This window comes from Columba livia, chromosome 2 (genome assembly GCF_036013475.1).
Source record: "Columba livia isolate bColLiv1 breed racing homer chromosome 2, bColLiv1.pat.W.v2, whole genome shotgun sequence".
Taxonomy (NCBI): domain Eukaryota; kingdom Metazoa; phylum Chordata; class Aves; order Columbiformes; family Columbidae; genus Columba; species Columba livia.
In genome coordinates, this window is record NC_088603.1 from 101,878,261 (window position 1) to 101,896,428 (window position 18,168).

General features: G+C 36.4%; 2 long non-coding RNA genes across 3 annotated transcripts in view; both read left to right on the forward strand.

Annotated features, from left to right (window-relative positions):
• Positions 1-273: 273 nt before the first annotated feature.
• Positions 274-4,191, forward strand: LOC110360779 (uncharacterized). Its single transcript, XR_002416892.2, has 2 exons — positions 274-320; positions 2,436-4,191. It is a non-coding gene; the product is annotated as an uncharacterized LOC110360779 (long non-coding RNA).
• Positions 4,192-7,725: 3,534 nt separating this feature from the next.
• Positions 7,726-18,168, forward strand: part of LOC110360754 (uncharacterized) — a 222,512-nt gene continuing 212,069 nt past the window's right edge. For both annotated transcript variants that reach the window (XR_010470407.1, XR_010470408.1), the window contains exon 1: positions 7,726-10,204. This is a non-coding gene — a long non-coding RNA (uncharacterized LOC110360754). The remainder of the gene's footprint in view (positions 10,205-18,168) is intronic.

Consider the following 18,168-nt stretch of genomic DNA (forward strand, 5'->3'; position numbering starts at 1 on the left):
GTAACTCAGGTGAAACTAAGAGGAATTATGCTCAAATTGTGTTTGGTTTTGGACTTTGCTGCTTCTCTTTCAGACTTAGAGAGCTCATGTGCCCAACAGCTTGTTTGCCCCTTCCAAATATGCTGCCTAACTTAAAAACACAAACGAAACCAAACTAATTAACCAACAAACAAACTCAGGGTACTACTTCTACTTGCAAATCTAGCCTTGCAGAAACAACAGATAATTATGTGGAATCATTTGTAATACTTATTTCATTTTGTGTCTTTACAGGTTTGTAAGGAAGCTAGTGAATACTTTTGTTCCATTTAATGAGACAGGTATGTTATTACACTGACCAGTGACTGAAATATGTGTTACATTTAGAAACTCAGCATTCATTCTCTGTATTGTCAGTGCTGAGTATCCTTAAGAAGAAAATAATGCCTGGTATTTAATAGAGTTTGGAAAAAAATATACCTCAAGTGTTATTAATATCCTGTCATATATGCCATATTTCAAAAGTTTTCCCCTGTTTTGGAGGATATTTGAATATCAGACACTCAAAATAAACTTTGAAGTTTGAGTGCTGAATGACTTTGTCAGAAGTAGCAGTAGAGGTCTTTTAAAATCTAATCCTTGCATACCAGTTATGAAGGCAACTGAAAACAAGGTTATTAGATGAAGTCTTGTTTATCTTTTTGCTAAATCAGGGGTTGAAATTCAAAATCTGATGAAAGCCTGTCATAGGTGAAAGGAATTTCAAGCCTGTGAAAAACTTAATGACTTATATTGATTTTAAATGAAAAATTCAGCTGCAAATAGTTCATTTTTTCACATGCCCCCAGAATAATTTTGTGCAAATAGCTACTTTGCATGTATTACCTCTATAGTAGATTGCATATGTTATAAAGAAAATAAATAGAGAGAGACATGAACATGAGGATTTAGTGTAAATAACTTTTGAAGGTGAGACTGAGTTTGTATCATCAGAGACTGTTATGAGTTATAATCCACTGCATGGTTGTGATTCTGATCCTCAGATGAGCATTTTGCCTCCCTTCTGATTCCTGTGAAAAAAAAAAACATGCAAGTATTGTTACTGTGTATCATCTTTTAGAGAAGAAACCCAGTATGTTCAACAAGGCAAGAGCCTTTGGTTTTCTGTCTTTCTGTGGCTTTTTTTTTTTTTCAATTATAGGACTTCTTATTGTCTGATATAGGGAAGAAAAAAATCCCAAGAGATGTCTCTACTCTGTAGCATATCTCATATTTGTTTCTTATTTATAACATGGAAATTAATGTACTCTGAGTAAGCTACTCTGTTGCTTGAGGTTCTAACTTACTGGTACCAAGTCATTATTCATCAAATTGAGCCAATAATTATCAGTGTGTATGTTGACGTGACTTGTTCTGTGCAGCTAAGCATGCATATTCTGATGTTCAAAGTTTGTATATGGAATAGATTTATGCATCTGTATGCACCTTTATGTGAATCCTAAACAGTGGAGGAATCTCAGAATGAAACTCAAAAGTTATAGATAAGACAGTAAAAAATAATTTTAGTGTCTTTTTAGATCAATGTTTTATCATAAAAATTAAGTCATAGCTAAGCTGTTTTACTTGCATTTATATTGTTTTTACCTCTCCTATTTTAGAAACATTAATGATAAGCTAATAGATTTAGAGCCTGTGTATAATAAAGCTGTAGTTTTCACAGGGGAGTTATTTGAAACTGTTGATGATAACAAGTGATGGCGCTTAACATACAAAAGCGAATGTATCAGTACGGTAAGAGCAGCAGAAGTTGAATAAGCAATGCTATGTGGAGAAGCTCATAAAAAAAGAGAATGGCTTAAATGATGGCAATAAACAAAAGATAAATGAGATGAACATTATTCCCAAAAAGCACTGCTTTGCGATCAGAGCTTTTGTTGCTGACCTTGCATTCGGTCTGTAAACTGTTCTTCTGGGTCTTTCTGTGCCTTTCTTGGATGTAAACTGCGTGCAATTCTCTGACACAGAAAGAAAAGCACACAGCAGATGTATACAATCTATTGCAGGCAAATGTCTACTCCCTTCACTGCTGGGTATGGATAAGAATCGCAATTGAACCTGGATGTATTTTCTGTAAAGACTTATTATATAGTTCACACGTGCGTGATCTGAAGTTCTCACGGGTTGCTTTGGACCCAAAGGTTGTAAGAGCCTGCCCTGGGATGTCCGGGCTTGGTAGATAGGATCTTTAGCAAAGATACTCTGAGAACTCCTCTCTAGAAAGAAAAATATTTGATGTATTAATCTGATGTCTCTACAAATAAAAAAAACCACAAAACAAAAGATAGATGTCTGACTAGGAGAAAAGGTTGGTAACAGTATTGGAATAATAACAGTATTGAGTAATAATAATAAATAAGTCTAATAGTTTTGATGACCTTGATATTTTGTAATTACAGGGTGTGTCAGCATTGCTTCCCGAGAGCTACTTCTGGCCAGGTCTGCCTGCAAGCAGGTCTGTGCCCCCCGCATATACACTGGAGGATTTGTAGAAGAGCAGTAAGGCTTCTTGCCTGCTGGGTTTTCTTCTGCAGAGGAAACCCAACACATATGACATGGTTGCTTTTATGTTGGTTGAAATGTTTAGCCAGAAAAAAGGACTGCATGGGAGGCTGTGGTACATTATCACATAACATATGTTCTGGAGTATGTCTCTCTGTAATTTAGGCATAAATGTGGGGGTCAGGGGTGGATTCTGCTTTTGGGATCTGAGTCTAGGCCATTTTATCTGTTTCTTCATTTATTTACTTGGTTAGTTTGACATTTTCTCTAGTGCTAGAAGATGTAGTCAACTGATATCTCATTTATTACTTTTTGTTCTCAGAAGCGTGTTTTGTTGCTCATCTGTAGATCTGAATATTGGAAGAGGTAACACAAGCATGTGAAGAAGTGAAGGTTCTTTCCCTTAAGGTCTACACGGCAAATTCTTTAGGCACTTTTTTACCCCATATTTTTGTTTACTTTACAGTAGCGCTTATGATTTTAGTAATATTTATTTCAACAGCATGAAGAATGTTTTATCAGCTCAATCTGCTTGTGAAGACTGCTTGTAATGATTTAGGATGGAGAGAGATTCAAACAACCAAAAAGAAATGGTGTGCCAAACACCTTACAAATATGGTAAAAATAAGATTATGTCCTTTTCAGAAACAGTATTTGATATTTGTGTCCTCTTTATTTACTTCCCAGCATTTGGATAAGGATGCTATTCAGCAGTTTTATTTTAGGAAAATAAAAGACCCATCATCTCTGAATGGTGTTTGAGTTGTTGGATGGTAACAGACTCCAGTATAGATCCTCCTCTAGGGTAACTGCTGTCATTGCAGAGCTTGTATTTTTACACATCAATTTAATTTGAAATACTTGCTACCTGATTTCTTAACTTTGTCCTCAGAACCTCAGTTTGACTCATTGATTAGAAGGGAGCACTAGAATCGAAGAATCAAAATAATACAGGCTTCACAGCTACTGGTCTATAAAAATTAGCCTTGACATTGAAACAACATCAAGAATTATAGAAAGTCAATAAATATAAAATGATTTAATGCTATATAAAAATTTTAGCACAGTTCCAAATAAATTTAGAATTTTGAGTGAAAAGAAAATAATATTTTATGTTACTGTAATGGTGTCTACATTGCTTGACATGTTTTCCAAGTTAAACATTTTTTTGGAAAACTGAAAGGAATCATGCAGATAAAATTGAAATTTAACGAATTTACTTCTGACTTCACTTAGTGTATTCTACTCGTGTTGGTGAAATATAGCTATGTAATGTTTGTTCAAAGAGTGGCAGATGACGATTACTAGAGCCCTAGGCAGTAAAAATTGTAATAAGATTTATTTAGATTGGGTCATTACAGGTGCTGTTTTCATTTGAGTGAATGCTTCGTGTATCCAGTCAGTAGATTTGCAGAGTGATACTGCAGTATCATTTGAGGCAAAAAGAAAAGTAGGATTACTGTTAATGAATAGAGAACAGCTGTAAGGTTTAAAGATGAACACAGTAGAACCTTGTATGATGTGAAGGTTCAAAGGGTAGGAAAGAAGAGTGGAGAGATAAGTTGTTATACTTCTATTATCATAAATCTCTTGCAGTTAAAATATGAATTTCTGTGCATTTGGTGTCTTATTAAAAAGGCGTGTTTCCACCCATCTGAGCTTCAGACTACTGCTTAATTCAGCATTGACATCACTGGGAGTATGTACTGAGTTGCTCTGTGTGCAGATCTGAGAGTAATTTTTTGTTAGTGAGGAAAGGGTATGGGAGATGGAGAGAGGGCTAGGGCCAAGTTTCAAACAAAGAGGAAAATAAATTACTGTGTTAAGAATGGGTCAGCGACTAAAATGCAGCCTAATCAGCAGTCCTGAGTCTTTCTCAAAAAACGGAACATAAACAAAACTTCTCCTAAAGAGGAAAAAAAATGAATCACACATTTTTGCCAGTTGAAGACCTGGAAAATCAAATGGAGGAAGAAACTGTGCTAGGAATAGTTATGGTCCAAGTAAAGTGAAGAATATGGAAGAAATATCAGATGGGTCCATGTTTTTCTTTGATATCCAGTTCAGTTGTGTCTACTTAGGAGGCTTTGTAGGTTACAGTTTTCTTATGTTCAATGTGTCTTGGCCATGCCATCTCACTATGACTGATAATAAATTTTAATATTAAGGTTTTCTGTACTACCTCTGTCGGGGGCATCTGTTTAACAAGCTTAAATAAATGAAATGGCTCAGCAACCAGGTATTTATGGACTTGATGTAGGTTAACACAGAGACACTGAGGCGCAGGTGGTTTGACTCACTTGCAAAAGAGTAACAGACCATAGATTACACAGAAAGAGACCTCAAGATTTCCAGTTTTATGAGTGCATTGTTTAAACTGGTCACAGGATTACTAAGAATTCATGTGTTCATGATAGATGTTTTTATTTTCTTACTGCTGCAGTTATTTACTGCAAAGGGCAGTTTTCTATGCAAAACTGTAAATCTCTGCTTGAAATACAGAATTAGTATTTTCAACAGCTGACCTTCATTATTTTTTGGGCAGGGAAAGCACTAATCTGTAAAAACCTTTATACTAATAAGCCTGTATCCTTAAAACAAAGCATCATTGTAAACTGAAAACATTGGTCAAGCCTTCGCATCTCAGATGATGATCTGTGTTCAGTTCCCATGGTCACAGTGAAGAAAGTGCTAATGCAGCATCCAGGTCAGAGCTGGTGAATTCTGGGAAAAGGCAAAATGGGAATCATAGTGTCACAAATGCTGTAACGGGCACGATTGCTCTTAGGTTCACAATACTTGGAGATCTTCCAATAGTGCTGTTTCTTAATGGTACTGAGCCAATGAATAGGAAGTGTGATAATGGTAAAGCTTAAGATGCTTCTCAGGACAGAGGACAATTGATTTAAGAATTAGTGGAAACACCTTGTTGTTTGTTATGAGTCAGGAGACATGGAAGAGTTTTTACCCCTTAGTCACTATATAGCTTCACTGTTTCACTTAAGATACCAGATTGATGCCACTGTAAGTAAAATGAAAATTTAACCATAAAGCACAAATAGGGCTTCCTAACGCCCTCTCTGTTTCTCTCCTAGGACAAAATTTATAGAACACAGTGACCACAGACAATGAGTTACACTGCTAAAAATGCAAAATAGAAGACAATGAGTTGAACTGCTAAAAATGCAAAATAGATGGATGAATATGAAATCAAATGACCATTGGCTTTTTTTGTTGTTGACAGCTGAATACTGGTATGAAGGGGCACCAGAGAGAGAGGTCAGGTTTGCCAAGATAGTGATGACTGGGCTATCCTGAGAAAACAGCTGATGTAGCTGAGTTTGGCCTGATTACACTTGAGAACAACCTTGCCTTTAAATAAACTCGGACACCTCCCACCTACAATAAGTGAAGAAAAGCTTCCCCCAGCTCAGAAGCAGATTAAGCATACACCTAAGAGGACAGGCACTTGATAGCCCCACTCACGAAAAAATCCAGGCTTTCTCTCTGTCTTAACCCACATTCTAAAAACAGTCCTGAAAAATCTGCATGTCCCTGATGCAAACTTTCTCCCAGGACAGGTCCTTTTGTAGCCTGCTCTTTGCCTGACCAACTGCTTCCCAGCCCCCTGCACCTGCAGATCTAACTTTTTGCTTGTACTTTAACAGTAACCACATATTTTCTGTTGGAAAAATAAGTTTTTGCAGCTCACACTAGATTTTGGCAGCTGGGGCTGCTGCAGCTAGAGGTCCTGGGTTTCTCTTGCTGTCTATTGTAACCCTATTCCTGATATTTCTATTAACCCCCCAAAAGACCCCAAAACATTCCTCTGATGCAAAATTTCTTCCAGGCCATTTTTACCAATGTTTGTCTTAAAAATTTAAGTATCTTTCCCTTTTTAATAAGTTTTATTTTCGCAATTTGGTCTCCTGATTTTGATAGTAAACTTTGAAAAAATGCCATAGGCAGAGTTACTGCTACAGTTGAAGTCACCTAGGTAGGCCTTTGAAACGTTCAGCTAACCATTATCTTGAGAACTCAATTTTTAAAGCCTTTTTTAAATCATGGATAATTTTTTTAAACATTCTAGTGAAAAGCCACTTTTTTTTTTTTTTTTTAAATTAAAAAAGAGAGCAACTCTGGCAAAGAAATAATAAGGTAAGATGTGGATAAAAATAGATTTAAAGTTAAGTTGGCTGTAACATTGAACATCAGTATCATGGGGTGTGAAACTGAAGTTTTCATCTTCTCAGTTGCAGTAGTATTATCTTCATGGCTTTTGGATCCAGCACTAAATTTAAGTAGTATCAAAGTACTTTGCCTCCCCCTCCCCTCCTGCCTATGACAAGTATAATAGAATCATCATTTCTGCATTCCAAGATGAAAACACTCCAATTTTTACAGTTCTGCATTTCCGTTACAGTTTCTTCATTTGCACTGGCAGGTTATTTTAACTTTGCTTCTGAATTTTATATAGTATATTATTTACATTTTTGATTAAATGAAGAATTCTTAGACTGTGTGTTCTCCAACCTTAAACACTTTCTAAAGGGTTGGGACAAGAGGAAGAGAGAGGGAATGGATTTCTTTTTTTTTTTTTTAGGGAAGTAGACAAAATCCCTCTTGAATGATCAGGTATGATCACTTGTATGATCAGATATTCTCACATATGTGAGAGAGATTTCATTATCTCCATGTCATATGTCAAACTGTTTCCTTTATGAATATTTCTCAAAGTACCACCACGAGAGAGGAAGGATCTGGTTCTGAAATGAAAGTAAAATCAATAAGGAGCATTTGGAACATAAAACTCTAATACATAATAATTGCAAGCTTTTATGCTGAAATTGTTCCTGGTGACTTTGAGTAAGGGATATTTTCTGAGTACTCACCACACAACTATACTTCTCATAGTAAGCACATCTTGAGCAGATCCTGAAATTTTAGGAGGCAGAATAAGGTAAATGTCACCCTGGGTAGAAACTTCCAGTGAATGCAGTCATGAGATGAATATGCAGTACTTGTCTTCCTAACAGGCATATGGTTATGGTATGTTTAGCATGAAAAGCAGAAAAAGTTCCTCTAAAGTTCGGGTTTTCTTTCATGTCACCGCTTGCTACCTCCCAGGAATTTATGTCTAGGTCCAAAAAGGCATTTGGTAGCTGTGTAGTGTTTCAGCCACAGGTACTTGAAGTCTGACAGCAAAATGTACACACAACGAATGTTTAACTACACTACAGACTCCACTGTTGTGATAGTAATTATGCAAGTTGATTTCTGAAACCAAGGTTATATATGAAAAAAGAAGAAAATACTCAAGTTTTCATTTTTACTGACAGTTAATCCTACAGTGTTTTCAAGCTTCATCTGTTTTCATTGTTTTCATATTATGAGTCCAATCTTCTATTTCTATACCCAAATACATGACAAAAATCTAAGCCGAGAAAAGCAAGTGAAAATGCAATTTCTGAGAGGTATGGTGATGTATTTTGTCTCATGTAGTTCTCTGGGAGAACTTGGCATCTGTTATTATCTTTGCATCTTGACATTCTAATATTTTAAACAAATGAACATTCACATATATGTTGAGGCTGCACCTTGAATCCTGTGTTCAGTTTTGGGCCCCTCACTGCAGGAAAGACATTGAGGTACTGGAAGGAGTGCAGAGAAAGGTCACAAAGCGGGTGGAGAGTCTGAGCACAAGTCTGATGAGGAGCGGCTGAGGGAACTGGGGCTGTTTAGCCTGGAGAAATGGAGGCTGAGGTGAGACCTGATCACTGTCTACAACTACCTGAAAGGAGGTTGTAGTGAAATGGGTGTTGGTCTCTTTTCCCAAGTAACAAGGGACAGGACAAGAGGAAATTGCTGCAGGGGAGGTTTAGATTGAATATTAGGAAAAATTTATCCATGGAAATGATTGTCAGGCATTGAAACAGGCTGCCCAGGGAAGCAGCTGAATCACCATCTCTGGAGACGTTTAAAAGACGTGTGGATGATGGTTTAGTGATGAACTTAGTGCTAAGTTAATGGTTGGACTCAATGATCTTAAAGGTCTTTCCAACTTATAAGATTTAAAAAAAAAAAAAAAAAAAGCCTGTGGTATTAGTGACTTGAGGATCGTCTGGAACTGTCCTTATTCCAAAATACTGGTGAAGTTAGTTTGATAGATTCTTCCCCACTTAGAATTTACATGTACTGCTTTAGTTCTGTGTGTATTGGCAAAACAGAATGTTAATAGTGACAGTTTATTTTTTGTATCCATTTTCAGATTTTTAAGGCGACTTTCTTTTCCCTGTACAGTGAGTGATAGAAACCATAACTAAAGGGACCTCTAACAGCAAGGAGAATGGTCTGGCAGAAGATCAGCTAGAACTTCTTCTGGAAACCTGACCACACCATTGCAGGAAAACCCTTTCTCTTTAGGGCTAGCTCTTTACATCTAGCCTGAATTTGGTACTTCAGGTTCTTTTTTGTTTGAGTGGAAGGTGAACAGAAGTCAAGTACCTCTCAGTTGATAATGGCAGTCATGGGAAATGGGCATGAAATGCAATAAAAACTTGTCTCAAGCTATAGAAGTCATTGGTATGTAGCTGACAGGTAGATATAGGCAGGGTATCTATATTACCCATTTTTTCAGGCAAAAGTAGCTAACTATTGCTAATTAAAACAAACTTTTCATCACTGATTCAGGTTATAAGGGACAGAAAATAAACAATCAAACACCTCAGCAAAGAACATTCCCATCTCCCCAGCTCAATTTCACTCCAACACCTCTCCCCCCACATCATGGTCTTACCTCCCCTTTTGGTTGGTGTTACACTCATTGCCTCCCAGTCCCTTTGGTGAGGCAGCACAGGAGGCTGGGAACGCTAACTAATACTTTCTCTCTGTTGCTCCGCTGCTCTTCTTACCAGTTTTCCTCTACCTTCATGTGTTTTTCCCATGTCTACAGTCCCTTGGTCTTTTTGTCCCTGTCCCAGTGTGGTTTGCCCACGGCTATGATCCCTCAAAAGTGGGAAAAACATTCTTATTTGATATCTAATATCTGACAGCATTGTTTGCCATCCTGCACTTTGTCATGATTGATAAGTTTACATTAAAAAACAAACCCCCCAAATCTCCCAAAAGCGCCCCCGCCCCACAAATAAAAAACAACTAAAACAAAACCCCCCAAAATCCCAAAAGAAACCAACCCAGAGTCCCCCAGTGCTGCTGAGACAATGATATAAGCTGATTTTGCTGCAGCATCTGATTTTTGGTACCCAGTACTTTCGCAAAAAATTCTTCTGCTGGATGCTTACTTTTCTGTCTAGCTACACTAAGGACATAGATGCAATATTTCCCAAAGAGGGAACATTTGCACGGAAAGTGTGAAGATGAATTCCTGATTCTTCCATTCTGTCTCCAGCAGAAGATCAGTTGTTGAAAATCTGGTTATTCAGGTACAGCCAGCAAAGAATGAAATTATTACCTGTTGCTGGGAGACTGGGTAGAAACAACACATGGTGAAATCAACACCCTTTTCCAGCAGGGCCAATGGTAAACATGATACTTTACAGAAGCCTTAGCATTTCTATATAGTTTTTAATTATAAACCTTTAATAAAATGAATGAAAGAAAAAAAAAAAGGACTAAAAATGAGAGAAGGATGAAAAAAACCATCAAGGTAATAAAATAATATTTCTTATCATTCTGTAAAGGCGATGTTGATCATAAGCAAGGCTGGAAGGCTATTATAATTGTATTATAAATATGTGAATGTAGCTCTTTAAATGTAAGGTTATAACAGGTGATAATTACATGAACCTTTATTGGTTTTGATACAAAGTTCATTAGCATTACTAAAAGACTTTCCACTGATTGGTGGAGTTTAACTTTTCATGGGTGCTGAAGTATTTTTAAGTCTAGAGAAGGAATAGCATTTATTGCAAAAAGATACATCTTTTGTATGCATATTTTTAACAAGTTGTTTCTAAGGCAAATGGGAGTAAATAATACAAAGCCCTGAGCTCCGTGTCAGGGCTTAGTCTCCTGGTGGGCTAGCTTTCATCTGTCAAATCTTCCTCTTTTCCCAGAGGCTTGTTCCCTTGCTGTGGTTCATTATCTTTTTAGCTATGCAGGTGCAGCAATGTGTGGACTCCACTGCTATACAGGATCAGTGATACAGTCCTGGGTTAAAGAAAACCTAACACCTCTCCCTAAAGGAAACCTGTGTGCTACATCCTGAGTTTGTTTCATTCTCTGGAGGCATCTAATTTATGCTGCATAATGAAAAGTTCAGTTTAATTTTTTTCAGCTTAAGTGAAAACCTGGACCTATGTGTAGGGTAAGAATTTTGTCAGTGACATGCGTATCCTTACAGCAGTAATGTGGTTTAATACTTGATTGAATATTACTGTATGGAAAATTTTTAAAAGGTAATACTTTCCTGCTTCAATATATTAAGGGTAACCGCATCCCCTCAGTGCCGGAAACTCAAATATTGTGTCTGTAGTGATAGAGGCATTAATGGGAAAGATGACTCAGAAGTATTCATTGTATCATCACACTTCAATATGGATATTGGAAAATATGTCTTCCTGAGCCTTCTCTTTGGGAGATCTCCCCAGGTGGAGTGGGCTAAAGCAGGATGACAATTTCTGTGCCATGGGTAGTAAATATATGTAGATATATATATATAGGAAAGTAGTTACACTGACATATTACCAGACCTTTTCCTTCAAAATGAAGCTAACATGCTAGGCTCAGTCTTCAGAGAATGAAGGATAGTGTTAGTGTCACAAAACTTCTGAACACCTTTATGGTATCAAAAATAAACAAGGGTACCAATGATTTCATTGGCCCTGGTGGGAATAAAAAAAGTAAAGCCCATGTGAAAAAAATGCCACACAATAGCAGTTGTGTTCTATCCAGTGGGGGATATTTTGCTATACTTGAGGTACAGAAAGCACGTGTAAAAAATAAAATGCAGAAACATTAGAATTTGTTGTACCTTGTTAAACATCTTGCTAAACATACACAGGAGCCTGTTATAGTGAGTGCAACAGTGCATTTAATTGTGCTACAGAGCAGCTGCAAAAAAAAAAAATAATCCTTTATGAAGCAAGATTTCTGTATCTTACCTAGAAACCGCAGTTATGACAGAATATACTAATGTTTATTTTGTGGGGGAAAAAAAAAAATCAAAGCTTCAGTCTAATCTATGTATACCCAAGATAAGGTTTATGTTAACTAACTTAGAGACTGCCAACAATCTAGCTGCAGCAACTGGGAGCTCAGTGCAGTTTGTGAAACTTTGCTGGGAGCTGGGAAAAAACAGCACACTCAGCGTGTGTTGAAATTAACTCCATGCTGCTACATCTGAGCACCCCCAAACCTGGAGTCTGCTTGTGCTGCGTGCTCTGGATAACAGATAAAGCACTTTTTAGTACTAGTCCTTCCCTATCAGGCTTCTGAATTGTATTTTTATTTTCAGTTTCCAGAAATTGCATTGGAGCATCTGGTTCCGCTACTTGACTGCCAAAGCTGGCTGTCATTTTAAAACAAACTTGGCATAAATTTGGGTGGTTTTCAGTAAGCTACTCACAAGCTGAAGAGTGGAAAAAGTATGGACACAGTGTGACAACTTCAGAGATTCACTCGAGCTGAGGATCAAAATAGAATTTGGAAAAAGTATCAGCTTGACTTTTAGAAAACTCATGCACACGTTCTCCTGGAAATTTCCAGTGTTTCTCATTTTTGAGTAGCCTGTGTTTGTGGGCCTTTTTTTATTAGAGTCCAGGAACAGCTCTGTGAAACCAGGTGGCTATGTTTCACTATAGGTCCACTAAAGGGAAAAAAGTATTACTCCTTTGACTTGTTTTTGGTTTATCTGACTTCTTTGCTTTATATGATGCCACTTGATTCCAGTTTTCTTAAAACTATCAATGAACTTGAGCTAGGTAAAAAAGTACATGTGAGAAAAGACTGACATTTGAAGTATCAGTCTTAAGAGTAAGCAAACTAAGATTTGCCATTTAAGGATGATGAATGAAAATTTGATATAATATTCCCAGTGTTTGCTTTTACAAGTTTAAGAATGTGGATGGCCAAAAAGACATGATCTTATGATACATTCAAATTTCCTATTCAAAGACATACAATGTTATGATAAATTATTACATAAAGAACTGGCAGAAATCTCTTGCACCTGGACATACTAATGGTGTGAGGAAAATACAATGTCACTTCCCACTTAGTACACTCTGAATAGCAAACCATACATCCTTAAGCTGGATTTTGACACTATAAAAAAGGGGTCTGTATTGGCATGTGTACTTAAAATTTATTCCCTAGAAAAGTTGCCAGGCACTGGAGTGCATCACTCTGAGACAGTACTTGGGCATAAACAGAGGTAAAAAGGAGTCAGGGCCCAGTCCCGATAGCTGTTAGCATTTAGCCAGTTTGGGTCAGAGGCTAAAAGATTTTTACCAGCATAAATGCAGACTGATCCTTGTCAGCTGGCTTCAAGGATTGTCATGTTCCTGTCAGTTTTAATTTAGTAAACTGGATATAGCCTGGAAGTTCAGTTAGGATTCTGCTTGCAATCCCTTAGGAAACAACTGCAGAAGTCCTCACTGATGGATGGTTACCATCTTCCTGCTTGAATCTATTGCTATCATTGCAAAGTAAAAAAAAATGCAAAACATATTTATACCTCAGCTGCTTCTGGGTAAAGACTAGTAGTGAGTCAATGCTACTGGTAAAAGTAATCTTAAGCAAGGTGCTAAATGTTGTATTAGAAGAAATGTGCTTCTTTCACTCCATAAATTGTGCTTCAGGACCAGTAATTGGCAGAAAGGTGGAGAAGATGATCAGAGACAGAGGTGTGAGGTTCCAGCTGTCAGTGGCCTTGGTAGGAGCACTACAAGGTTATATAAGTCCTTTTCCAGGTTTATCATGAAGTGCAGCTGCAGAACCATTTCTGCATCTCCGCAATAGTGAGTGCTTGGTACCAGTGAATTCCACTTGCTCTGGGACAGCAACAGTGATTTTAGGGACTGGAAATTTGGAGGGTTGCAAAAGCATATCAAATGTGATGGCTTTGGCTAACTATACTGAGATTCTGATTGTTCTGTTATCACTAAAGTGGACCTCAGCTACTTTTGCTGAGGCTGTTGTGCATCATACATCACCACCACTTGTGACAGCATGTGGTGGGAGACCCAGTTCTGCAGGTAATGCCAGAGCTGTGAGGCTATTGACTGCTGGAGAGTCTTGTGTACTTTTTAGTTTGCTCTAAAAGTCCATCAACTTAAACTCATTGAAGCACATTAATTTGTCACAGATACAGAACATGAAACTGAGTATTAGTCTCTTGGTTTCATATAACATAGGCTTCTTTTCTCAAAATAGGTGGCTGTACATGTCTATATACAAGAGTCTAAATTTAGGATGGGGGCTGTTGCTGGGATTGCATGCAAACAGGAATATTTCATAACATGTTTCTGAATGCCAGGAAGGACATGATGCTCTCTGCCTGTTCAAATACTTGCTTACATATTAGCAATAAAGTAATATATTTATTCAGCAAAACATTGTTTTTTCTGAGCTGTTAAATTAATAGCATTGTCTAATTAATAAGTTCATCTCGACTTCCCACAGCCACTCTGTATTCCTGTGAATAATTGCACCTTCACTGATTGTCTTCACTTTGGATTTCACATTTTAACCTCCTTTACATCAGGTGCTCTTTATTGTTTAGTTTACAGATTGGCTTGCAAAATATAAGTGTTGTACCAAGTCAAAACAATTTCAGTAAGGGTGAAGATTATTGCCTTTTTCATTAAATTACTAGTAATCATTCCCAGTTTTAATTAGTGCAGGGCATGAGAAATGCAGGGAGGAGGAAGACAGACCTAGTTACTCTGAAGCATTTATACTATCAAGAGCTTTTAACAGAATGCACCTTGGAAAACATCTGTGCTCACTGAGGTCAACATGAAACCATTAATTAACTTCAGGTGATGACAAAATGTTTCATTGGTTTTGACTAAAGAAAAACTCATTAGACTTTGAAATAAAACTAGAACATTTGGATGTATTTTAAACATAATTAACATCAGCGTTTCAGAGTTTTATTTTTATATGTATTGTTCTCACTGCGGAATAGACATCTGATTAAAGTAGATTTTATTAATCATTTAGCTGATCTTTTCTGTCATAGTTTGTGGATAAATACTTTTAAGCAACCAAAAAGTTTTTTTTCCTCTTGTTCACAAAATACAAGAGACTGTTGGGTTTTAGGTCTGTTTTGCATTTAGCAAATGTTTGATTTTTCTAACTCACGCAATAAAAACTCTTGTCCTTAAAGAAACATGACCTTACTAAAACTGAAGAATACATAATTGTAGAGTAAGAAGAATTGGGAAGAATTGCAGTGTAGAATCTTATTACTTTTCAGGAGACACTTTAGGCAAAGTTAGGAAAGGAATAGGATTTTATATATTTGTGGAAATACCTTAGAATATGCAGATATAGTCTACTTTGGAAAACATATTATAATGTCCTTTCTTGTATGAGTCTGGTATGGATATGGAAATGCTTAATTGATTTTAAGGCAGTTCATTGTTAGTGGGTAAAGACTTTGACAAGTTTGTAGTACAATTAAGGCCTAAATGATTATCTTGACATAGAATAAAGTACTGTGATAATATGGAGTTTTTCATACCAGTTTGCCTATTTTATTTACCCCACATTCATGGGTAGTATGGTCCTAGATTACATCTGAAATAGCATATACAATGATTAATTTAGGAGCAAAAATTTTTGACTTCTAAACTGTATAAACCAAAGGTGCCACACTGAAAGAGGTGGAAGAAGGTTTTTTCAAAAGTCATGTGGTGTTTTGTTTTTTTTTTCTTTAAGTTCCCCTCTCAGTGTCCAATACAATGACAATGACTGTACTCTGTTCCTGCATGTACTGACCAGAGGGGATGTCCTGCTCTGATAAGTTATCACAGCCAAAATACATGTAGGAAATATGTAAAATACTTCGTTATTTAGAATGAATTCTATAGAACTCTCTTACCTTTTCAAATATCATCCATTTTGCCACATAGGCTTAGCACTTGTTAGAGACAGTGTTGTTAATACTGTGTCCAAAGGATATTCTGCAGGAAAACGTGGTTTGCACTTAACTAATGCAGAGATGTAAAATGTGACTGCTGTGTTCCTAGCAATAACCCTTTCCATAATGGTAGTTAACATCCTTAGAAATAAATGTATGTATTTAAGTACTGTGGCTGTATTTTATTAGTATTTCTAAAGGTTAGTGAGGCATGTAGATATTATCTGGTCATAATGTTGTTTTCATTGTGGAAAGCATACCTCTGCAGAGCAAGATGGTCTTACGACACAGGTTTCAAAAGCACGACAAAGTAGCGAAGCTTCGTGCATGTTAGAATGAACACATTCCCTTGAATGGCTTTGTAGATGTAAGTTTTTGTTAGCAAAGCTTAGGTTTGGTGTCTTAATTATCTTTTAGATGTGGTATATTTGAGAATTCAGACTGAGAACCATTTGTGCTTTATATATTTTGTAGTATCTTGAGGAAAAAGATGAGAAATTGATCTGCTTCATGTGTTTCCTCTGCTGAGTTGAATTGGTCATTTGATGTTATTGGTCAAACATGGACAACATCTGCTCTATACTAAAACAGGGAATATTTCTACTATTATTTTCAAGAACTCTCCAAAGCAAGAATTATCTAGAGCTTCTTAATGTATAAATCCATGTTTATGACTATGGTAGGTAGAATATATTTGTAACAAAACGAGGTTTGGTCCAATAACAAAGAAAGGAAGTGAAGATGCTGAGTTGCTTCTAAGATGCAGGAGATGGTTATTACTGAAGGACAAAGCTACCTCTTATGAAACTAAGATATAAGCTCGTCCTGTCTATTCTATGGTGGGGGGAAGGGGAAATCACATTTCTTGAGCCACAAAATAAAATCATAACTAGTCTTACAAGAATGCAAAATTTTTCAGTAGTATAAATGAACAAGTAAATGCTTTTCAATATTTTTTAAAAACTTTCATATTTACATGAATGTTAAAAATTAGTGTGTTTATATAAATGATAAAAATAATTCTGTTATATGCTTCCTCTTTCATGTTCTTCCCTTTCCTCCCATTTAAAAGCAAATTTTAGAATTAAAGAAACCAACAAAAATAAGATCTGGTGGCCCTTTTGGAGATGACCTAGGTAATCTCCTGTCATGATAAAACAAGCATATATAAATAAAGAAACATTTTGGTAGGTGTTTGTTTATTGTATCCTTAAAAGTCTCCAGTGATGGAAGACAAATCCTCAGGGGATATGTTTTGGTGTTCCACCTTCTTTACTACTACAAAGTTTTCCTAAATGGTTAACTTGGTTATGTCGTGCTGCAATTTCACACCATGGCTCCTACACAATTTCTTTCTTCTTCGTAATATCCACTTGTGCATTTGAGGAGAGTTATCATATTTCTCGTCAGCCTTCCTAGTAGACTATTCTCATAAAATAGGTTTCTGAGTTCTCTGATTGTTCTCTGGATTGTTTGCAGTTGATTATACCCTTCCTGAATTGGGGATCCCCAAACTGTGTAAGATCTTTCAAGTGAAGACTTAACAGTATAGAATGAAGGAGTTGCATCACTTGTCTGTTACACTCCAGTTTATGCATTCTGCATCATGCTTTGCAGGTTTTTTACAGAGATATATTGACTGTTTTCAGGTCACTATTCACCACAGACTAAATTTCAGGTCAGTATTTGTACAAGTTGGATTATTCCCATGAGTGTGTATCTTTAACGATTTTTGTTTTATTTTTTTTTTTTTTTTAGGTCATTTTTCTGATTTGTTTGGAGTTACAATCATTATAATCTTTGCTCAGTGTATTTCCAGTCTCCTCCAGCTTCATATCTTATTACCATCTCATAACTTCATTACCTTAACCATAGTCTGCTGATAGTGCTGAATAGTACCAGATCCTGGGGAGACCACTGTAACCTATTACAACCTTCATCACAGTTTTATTGTGGACCACTGATATTCTGTACTTTTTTTTTTTTTTTTTTCTTTCTTTCTTTTTTACCCACCTAGTAGCAATTTTGGCTAGAACTATTCACTTGAGTTTGTTTTGGAAGTGTCACATGAAACAGTGCCAGAGGTCAAGCTGTATAACACTGCCATAAAGGCATTTAGATGGGTTTAACAAGCTTTGTTCTTGACAAAGCTGTGTTAGTTGCTGCTCCAGTCTTTTTAAATTTTAGAAACTGTTCTTATCAAGGTCAGACTAAGATTTGTTTGAGGAAAAATAGTACTTTCTTCCTCTAAAGGTATAAGGAAATTAAAACCCCAAATAAAACCAAATCCCTCCCACCTCCTAATAACTTTAAATCAAGATTTTAAAAGAGAGAATAAACATTTAAAAAGAGAGAAGAAACATTTATAAAGAGAGAAATGGAACCTCAGTTTCAGTCCCATGCATCAGAACCTGAAGTATAAATTAATTTTTAAACTCTCTAATTAGAAGATGTGAATTTAAATTAAAAAAACTGATTTTTGATTAAAACCTAATAACCCTCAGGTAGATTGAAAGTTATCA